This window comes from Prosopis cineraria, unplaced genomic scaffold (assembly GCF_029017545.1).
Source record: "Prosopis cineraria cultivar Desert tree isolate PC_DT_omini unplaced genomic scaffold, ASM2901754v1 PC6, whole genome shotgun sequence".
NCBI lineage: Eukaryota > Viridiplantae > Streptophyta > Magnoliopsida > Fabales > Fabaceae > Prosopis > Prosopis cineraria.
In genome coordinates, this window is record NW_026555337.1 from 34435765 (window position 1) to 34445751 (window position 9987).

A 9987-nucleotide genomic window follows, 5' to 3' on the forward strand; every position below is an offset into this window, starting at 1 on the left:
TGCACCACTTTTGTTATTTTGATGTTTAGGATGTCAATGAATTGCACCTATGCAAATATCTCCTTCAACATAGAATTTCAAACAATGTACAACTGGCCTAATGTCCCTTAATTCTGTTAACTATATAACTACAACAATATATTAATCTCGACAAACATATGGTACCACTGTTAAAAGTCCTTAATATTTGTTGAAACAGTTTTTCACATGACTAGGCAACTTCTGCTAACTGTCATGAATCAATCATGCAAATATTACACTCATTGTATATTAGACTGCAAATTGTGATCTATTTCACAATTTGGAGTCTAATATATAGTGAGTATAATATGCTTTCATTCAATAGCTAAATATTGACTAACTTTATTATTAAATATAGGATGCTGACACAAATACTATTCCAAAACAAGAGGTGTAATTAAACAAATACCTACAAAATAATTGCTCCTACTTTCTTCATTCTTATCTATTTAACAACCAGCCACCCACATAAACCTCAAAATGTTTTACTAATTCTTAATGACAAAATTAATGACAAATTGCCATAGGTTACTTTCTCACAGGATTCAGAGAGCAAACCTATACAGCCAACACCAATTAGATCCATAGCTTCTAACAACATTCCTCTAGCACAACAGATGGAAGACAATGATGGCATGCCCATTTCAAGCCTCTTCACTCCCGCAACAACAAAAGGCAAAAAAGCAAAAAAAGATGTAAAAAAAGAAATGAAAAAAATCTAATGGTCCAAAACTTGAAGACATGACAATACCATCTTTCTCTACTACAAAGCCTAGAAAAACAATCAAACAAGAAAAACCATAGTAAACTAGCATTCCAAAATACATGAACCAAGGCATTTCTATCCTTAGTAGTTCAAAAATTTTCATGTTTTAGTTAACTTTTTCATTTCTATATTTTATGTAATGAGCTTAATCATCAATGAACTCTTGCAATTATGACTTTTGTGTAATGAAGATTCAACTATATATTTTGTGAATGAACATTTTATGAATTATGTTTTAATCAATTGTCTTGAAGAATTTGCAACTCTTTCGTCTTCATACTTTTGATTTCCATCTTTAAACCTATCTTCTTTTAATTCAATATTTATGTTCATTCTTTAGCGTATTTTAAAATGTATAAACTTTAACAGTCATAGCTAAACATTCAAATCCTAGAGACAATGAACATGAATTATAATTCCCTTGCATATACAACCACGATAGATTATACCATTACAACAATGACAAAGAACTATAAAGTACTCAACCATTTAATATTTATCAGTGATATATTTCACTAAAAACTCAATTCTCATAAAAAAAGTGACAAATTCCCCATAAGTATCTTACCATCATTCTTCTAACTTATCTCTCCTTGCGCATCTACTAACACATGACTTACTTCTCTAGAACAACTTTATCAAATCATATGTCAGCAGTACAAATAATGCTCACAGTCTTTTACATTAAACCTACTGTCTTAGAACAAAAATTTACCACAACTTAGCTTCTATTATAGGTTTCTACCACTAAAACTACGACTGTCTTTTTTTCTGGATAAAAAAGCAAGTTGCAAAGCTTTAAAAGATTACAACTGTCAATAAGACCTCCACTTCTTATTGTCCCATGCACTTCAATATTTAGGTCACTTTTCATAATCAACGATACTTATCTTACAGCTTCCACCATGATATAGTTTCTGCACCATCAAATCTTCAACCATCAAGTAATAATCTCTACCCTCTTTTACGAACATTTTTCTTTCTCTTTTTAATCATAAAAAAAATTTACAAGTGCCTACTAGAACTCAATTTTCTTACTATACTTATTGTACCAAGTAATTCATTTCTCCCTATGACATACCCAAAAATAAGCATTTTGATATATCAAAGTTGTCAAGACTTATATCACCAAAAAATATCTTTTGCAAGTAATCTGGTAAGTATACTTCACAATTATCTACTTTCAAAAAAAATTTATACTGTAAAATATTTCATGACCAATAACACTCTGCACATATCCTTTGTTGAAACATCATAGTAACTTAGATCACCACATTATACATTCACAATAAACCTACTTACAAGAGTCAGCAACAAAAGGTATTACTTACTCGAGAATACTTGCCAACCACAAATTATTGGATCAACTCTTCAGTCACAACCTTCACAAAATATCACCATAATCAAGATATACCATCCCCTTTTTAAATTATATGTCCATATCATGCTAATTTCACATGAACTCTTTGTAATAGAAAGAACAAGATGAGGCCTTCCAAAAATATGCCCAAGACCAGTCAAAAGTGCTAGATTTCATAATTTAGAATAACAAGAAACAAGCTAGACTAAATTACAAGGTTAAAAAATAAACATTTATCTATTTTCACAACTAGTACACTGATCATTATAACGATCCAAATCAACATTCCTTTTGGAAATCATTGCTATTTTATCTTACATAATTGCAGAACTCAAGAAAAACAAAAGCAAGAGAATATATAATCTTTTCAAGCTAAAAAAAAAAAAACATCTTAAGTATAGGATAAAATATGTCATGTATTTAAGAGACAGAAAACTATTGAATTTGATCAAGAATTCAATATCACTATCAATAGAAATTCAAAGTCATCATTTCATTCAAGTTTCATGACAAGTAATTATCACAATTCCATTCATGATTAAATACAACACCCTAACAATTAGTCTTTTCATTCTTTTAACACAGATCTAAAAATTCTTTTTGTTTTTCACTTAGATTAAATTTCTCTTGTGGCTTCTACATAACACATTCATCATGAATTAATGAAGATAACTCAATAACCAGTGAGGCTAGTGACTCTGATCAAGAATTACAAGCTAATACAGCAATTATGATAGGTTTTTTATCAACATGCCAAATACGCATTTCTACATTTTCACTGTTCAGTTCCAATTAAATTAACAAATATATATTAGCTTAGAACTACTTCACCATATACATGGACAAAACTGATAAATATTTCCATTAATCATACCATACATATCTTCTTTAGGATACCTTGAATATGAATATCCAACATACAAATGCATCCACTATGGAGCTTTTCTATAGCTCAATTAATGATTTACAAGAATTGAAACACCTTTAGAGTTATCTTCTCAATTGTTGTTGCCATAGGAAAATTAAGTTGCCACCATTAAAGCCTCCACCAAAAGTTCTTTCTAGCCTATTCTTTGATAAAAATATAAAGTAATAAAAAAAACTTTCTCTCCAACATTTGAGCATATAACAATATGTTATCTTCCACATCAATAGGAGGTAAAATATACCATTCAATTAACTTGGGTGGAGGACCATATACATTTGTCTTATATGGACAAAACTACCACATAATTAGTACTTTGCTTCCTCCAGAAGGCATAAAACCTATTTACTATCACACACACACATGACACAAAGAATGAGATCACTAATTGCATCATAACTCTAAGGTAAATTTATAGCATCAATGTTTTATTTGTTCTAAATAAAATGTATACTAAAATACTATTCATTTGTCAAACTTTATGATCATTACAATAAATATGAAAAAGAATCTATATTAAGTCCAGAACCGGTGAAACTAATTAAATGCTACCTTGATGAACATAACCCATATATATAAGAGTATAAGTTAGCATTTTAACTGCTAAAGAAAGAACATCAAACAGAACTAAGGTTATATGCTTGATTAGAAATACATCCACTGATCACCAAACATACAACATACCTTTAACTTCAAAAGTAGCATTACTTATTCTTGGTGATTTGTGATAATTCTTATAACAAAAGAGACATCATTGTTGGAAAAACATGTGATACACTTTAAAGAATAGATAAGTTGCATTACTCATATTTACTACTATAATATCCTCTTATATTCCCATTTAGCTTGGGTGGATACAATTCAAATGTAAAACACTGTCTCTCCAATAAAAAGAAGGAAGATAAAGAGAAGATAGTAACAATTCTAAAATGTCTTACATATGGATTAATGACATCAACAAGTGAAATTTTCACAAGACTTCATGCCAAATGTATTTTGTAGCAATTTGTAGTTGATAGATTTACTATGATGGAATTCTAAAGAAATGACTACATCAATACATACCAAGAAGAACTATAAGTTGTCTATACTAATGTTTATTATATGCATTGTTTAAAGGAGAAAGAAGTACATCATCAACTAGAAAGTGAGTTATCCTATCTTCCTCCTTTATTGGTGGTGCTTTGTATATGATCCAAAATTATCAAGATGTAATGGCTATTTGCAAGTGGGCAAGGTATCTTGATCTTTTTATCACTTTCACTTGTAATCTAACATGACCAAAAATTTAAAGGTTTTGTTCAAAACATTTTTTATATCCATCATTTGGCCAAACATTTTATCTTGAATTTTCAAATTCAAACTTAAAGCACTACTCAAAGTCATTAAGGAAGAGGAAATTTTTGGCACAATTAAAGCCAGTAAAATTTCAAACACTTAAAATATATTTTGTTGCCTTAATATTCTTTCATCTCTCATTACAAACTCTTTATATATATGTTCTATACCATTTTGCAAATATATAGACAATCAAATTCTGAAAGAAAGGTTTACCATAAGCATATAATGTTATATTCTTGGAGTAGCATGATAAAGTCTAATAAGAAGAATAACGTAATAAACTAATATTTATTGAAATCCCAGACAAAGATCACTCATCCCTCCTCCATGACTTAGTTTCCTCCTTCATGATCTATGGTCTATGTGGCCACAATAACTGAAAATCACTATGAATGAAGGAAAGAAAATGTAGCAAATTCTACCTTAAAAATATTCTAAAAAAATATTATTGATGGGAACAGATTTCTTACTATCAAACAAAAAAGTGATGGCAGAACTATTGAAAAGAAATGAATTATACTTGATAATAGTTATGTTATCCCATACACTGCAAGGCTACTTAAAATTTTCTAATCGCACATCAATGTTGAGAAGACTAACCAGTTCACCTCAATTAAGTACTTATTCAAGTACATTAGTAAAGGCAACAATTGAATGATTACAGGAATATTCAATAATAAGTAATATGCAAATATTTAAGCAACATTTGATGAAATCAAGCATTACTATAACTTTAGGTCTATTAAAGCAGCTTGGTGAGTTTTTAAATTTGAGATTTATTACTAGTATCCATCAATTAAAAGGCTAAGCTTCTACTTACTTAATAAACAAATAGTCTTATGCAAAGGGAATCACAAAGTCAAGATAATTCTTAACAAGCTTTGCATAAAAGAATCACAATTCTTAGCATGGATGGAGTGCAACAAGACAGATAGCTATGCACAAGCCTTAACATATCTTGAATCTCTGTATCACTATGTGTTTGACAAAAAGAAAAAGGAATGAACTGAAAGAGCGCATGACTTTATCGTTAGTAGAATGACTCATGTAGCTCTTCTTTAGGAGAATTCTATTACCTACAGTTCTCCTATCTTCATTTGAAACCATTATAATAGTGGACAATATTCAATACCCTACCTTCAAAGCTGCTTGCTATTTAATAGGCTTACTTAATGATGACACAGAATATATTGATTCTATTAAAGATGTTGCATAGTAGGCATTTGGAATCTATCTCAAATTTTTTTTATAGTATGCTTCTATGTCATTGTTTATTAGATCCTAAGTAAATGTGGGCAAAACTGCTCATATCTTTATTTAAAGATATTGACCACATCTCATACAACAATTAAGAAGTAACAAGTCAGACTAATATCAATTCATGCTTTTAAACTAGTAATTTCTTATTCATCCTTATTTTCCTCTATGATCCACTTTTTGATAAAATAATTTTACCATGTTATAGCACTAAAAAAATCACATTTCTCTATCTCTTCTAACATGCAGATCTTGTCTTCACTAATAAAGAAAACATGAAGCTACACTCAATAAGATTAATCAAATCCTCTAAGCATATTGCAAGACCTTGAATGACTACCCATCACTTTTAAAATGTCAAACCTATAGACAAATTGACATCAACAACCAATACATATTATAAGAATTAAATGTCAATAAAGAGACTATGCATATTAGAGTCTACAATTGGTTACCTTATTGACTTCAAAGCAAAAGGCTATCCTTGAGAGAATCCTCTATTTTATTTCAAATTTATCATGTGGATTCTTCTTTATTCATGGGTATAGAAGAACAAGGAAAGCATTCATTTGGAATACACTCACCATAATACTATGTTCCTAAGTTAACATTGTACTTGTTCTAGCATCTAGTGTTATTCCCTTTTACTTTACGGTCTGCACACTTTCGCTTTACAATCCTCATTAGTATACCTAAAGATTCAAATGCAACATTAAGCAAAATTTTCTACTTGCTAACTTGCTCAAAGATACAAGTTTGATTATATAGGATGATGCTTTTATGATCAAACGACATTATATTGAAGCATTTAACAGAAATTAAGAGACATTATGCACATTGATGTTCCATTTGGAGGAAAATGTATTGTCTTTGAGAGAGATTTCCAACAAATCTTACTAATAATCCTTAAGGATAGGCAAGCAAATATTGTGAATATATCCATTAACTCATCATACTTATGGGATCATTGCACTTGCTTCTAACTAACAAAGAATATGCAATTGTCTTAATATATTAAGTATGCCAATCAATTGCAAATAGAGACATTTGCAACTTGGCTACTTGATGTAAGTGATGGTAAGTTATCACTTCCAAATAATGGTATTACAAAGATTGATATACCAGAAGATCTCCTAATTACATATTACACTAACCCATTGCAAGCAATTATCGACTATACTTACCTAGATATACTTAACCACCTAAAAGACTAAGCATACTTTAATGACAGAGTAATACTAGCTCTAACAATAGACCTTATGAATGAGATGAATAATCACATGTGTTCATTATTACTAGGAGAAGTAGTCAACTATTTCAATGCTAGCTCTGTCTCTAAGTCCTTATAAGACATTGAGTCAATAAATAAATTGTATACAATTGAGTTCTTGAACACTGCCAACAATTCAAGTCTACCTCCACATAAACTTACTTTGAAAACTAAAACCCCTATTATGTTGCTAAGAGACATAAAATAAGCATTAGGTCTATGTAATGGAATAAGGCTTAAAATTACATTCCTTGGCAAGAATATGCTTAAAGCAATCACACTAAGTAGAGCAAATAAAAATCATGAAGTTCTACTACATTGGATGGACATGAATCCTTCTGAGACAAAACTTTCTTTCATCATGCAAAGATGACAGTCCCAATCATATTATTTTTTGCAATGACAATCAATAAAAGTCAAGGACAATCTCTATAGAATATTGGTCTTTACCTGCCTAAACCAGTTTTCTCTCACAGCCAGCTTTATGTGGCATTGTCAACAGTAAAAGTAAAAAGTAGACTTTGCATCGTAATTTATGACTCCAATCAATAACCAAAGTTCACGACAACAAATGTTATCTACAAGGAAATATTCTAAAACTTGACTTTTGATAGCTTTGCTTGAAAGAAATACTTGGAGCAAGTACATGCAGAATCGTACCTCATGACCTAAAGATAAAAAATTGTAAGCATACATCCTTTTATTTACATGCATCGACACTATATACTAAATTAGACTATTCTTTTTACCATTATAAATGCACTAGTTTTTACTATTTAAACTTACAACACTCAAATTTATATTACCTACTTTGTTTTATTTATTTTTAAGATCTATGATACCAAAACATAATACTATATGATAATATTACAATTAGGGATATTATACTACAATTAAAAAATACTTTGTCACTCTACCTCTAATGTCACTTGCCTATCCTTAATAATTACAAGCACTTCAACCTCTACTCTTCATTAATTAACTACCATACCTCACTATTAATGTCAATACTACTAGTTTCACCCTCAATTAAATGACCTTAACAACCCAAGAGTCCTTCAGTAATAAATCATATATCATCCCCTTACTAATATCAATTCCTCTTGCAAAAGAAAAATTTAGACTTGGTTTCTTTCTTTCTGACTCATAAACTTTGTATCATATTTTTCTCTCCTATGATCATGAACTATAACAACCTCAAGTGTTTGAGTGAGCTTCATCTTATAGAGACTCTATGGAACATTTGCATCAAAGTAGATAGAATCTACATCAGGACTGAAGGTTTTGCTAACAAGCTGAGAATGGCTGGCCAAGAAACATGATTTCACTAAACTTTTTTGTCTTTGACAATTAGGTGACAAAACATGCATTCTTCTTGACATCAATATAAATATTTAAATATCAAACTAAACAAACATATTTACAAGGTGATTATATGCTTGTAACAATTCTTGGACGTCAACTTATAACAGGTTGTTCTTCTATGATCTTAAAAAGGTGGAATTACTTTATCCAAGGGGTGAAAATGGTGATGGCATCCATCCCAGCTATCATGTTCTCTTCCATCTTATAACAATCATCACCATTTATCTTATGACCGTGCATAAACATCCATTCCACTTCAAGAACATAAATTGTAATACCCACATTAATTAACCCACTAATTAAATCCTATTACCATGGTAATTAAGGTTAAAGTTTGTGATTAACCATTACCATGGTAGAATATATTTAACAATAGTTACCAAAAATGAGGATGAAGGAAAACTCTTTAAAAATGGGATCTCAATGAAATTAATTTTTCAAAACCATTGAACTTAACAAATGTAATATATTGAGTTGTCAACAAACAGAAGCAAGATATAACCCATTAATAAGGATTACACCACATTATAGGGACCAATTGGTCCTTTCACAAAACTTAAGCATTCACGTTATAGTTGACCTCTCAACTTAACAATTCAACTAAGCAATTTTAGGGACTCCAATGGCATATTTCAAACCACAGCTTAATTAAGAACATCAACATCATACATAAGTATCAATCACAATTTTGCTAGCCATATCCTAAGTCCACAAGACTTAAATTAATAAAAATGGCTAGACATTCTACGTACAACAATATCACATCACAATAATTTAACTAGCCCAAAACAAACTCTTATGAGTTTGCTTCACAAAAAAGCTAGGTAGACAAGAAACTATAGTCATAGAATCAATTACAACTATCAATGCATAATATGTTCCTAAGTTGGCAATATATATATATATATATATATCCTACTACACAAAATAAAGGAGGCTATATAAGGTGCAATCTAGCTCTAAGCCTCTAGGTCCTTCCCTTTGCCATTACCTATAACGTTACTTGTAAATATTAATCACAGGGTGAGATAAACATCTCATTAATTAAGGAATCCAAACTTCTAACATATACAAGTATAATCAATAAGAGCATGTAAAATAGTAACTAACAATATTAGATCAAAATGAAACATTTAAATATATATGATCAATTAATTTTCCTCCTTATCTCCTCCTTATTTTTTTAGACTGAGTCTATAGGTTACAATTCATAACAAGACCAATCCATGTGATTAGACTAGCCCAAGCTATCCAATGTTAAAGGGGTAATTTGGCCAAAGATCACTGTTATCTAACCTGGACCATAGACTCTCCTGCTAATTGAATTATCACAAGGTGTCATAATTATTATCGATAACACATACCCACTCCTAAAGTGAGTATCATAGACGAAACCAGAATCACACCAAACTCCCATCAGAGTTGTTCCACAGCTATGCAACATTGGGAGCTACCCAAGTTTTGTCTATACCATATGGACTTATAACATAATAATATGCTAACTAGGGTGAACTCCCAATCATTTCAATGTTCAATCATGCCATAATGTATTATAATTTCAATCATGTATTATAATACAATTCCACATGCCAAGAAATCACAATTTCTAATTAACATGCTTAATTTCATCTACATATGCATACTTCACAATTTATATTCAAGGAGTTCTCAACCATTCTCAT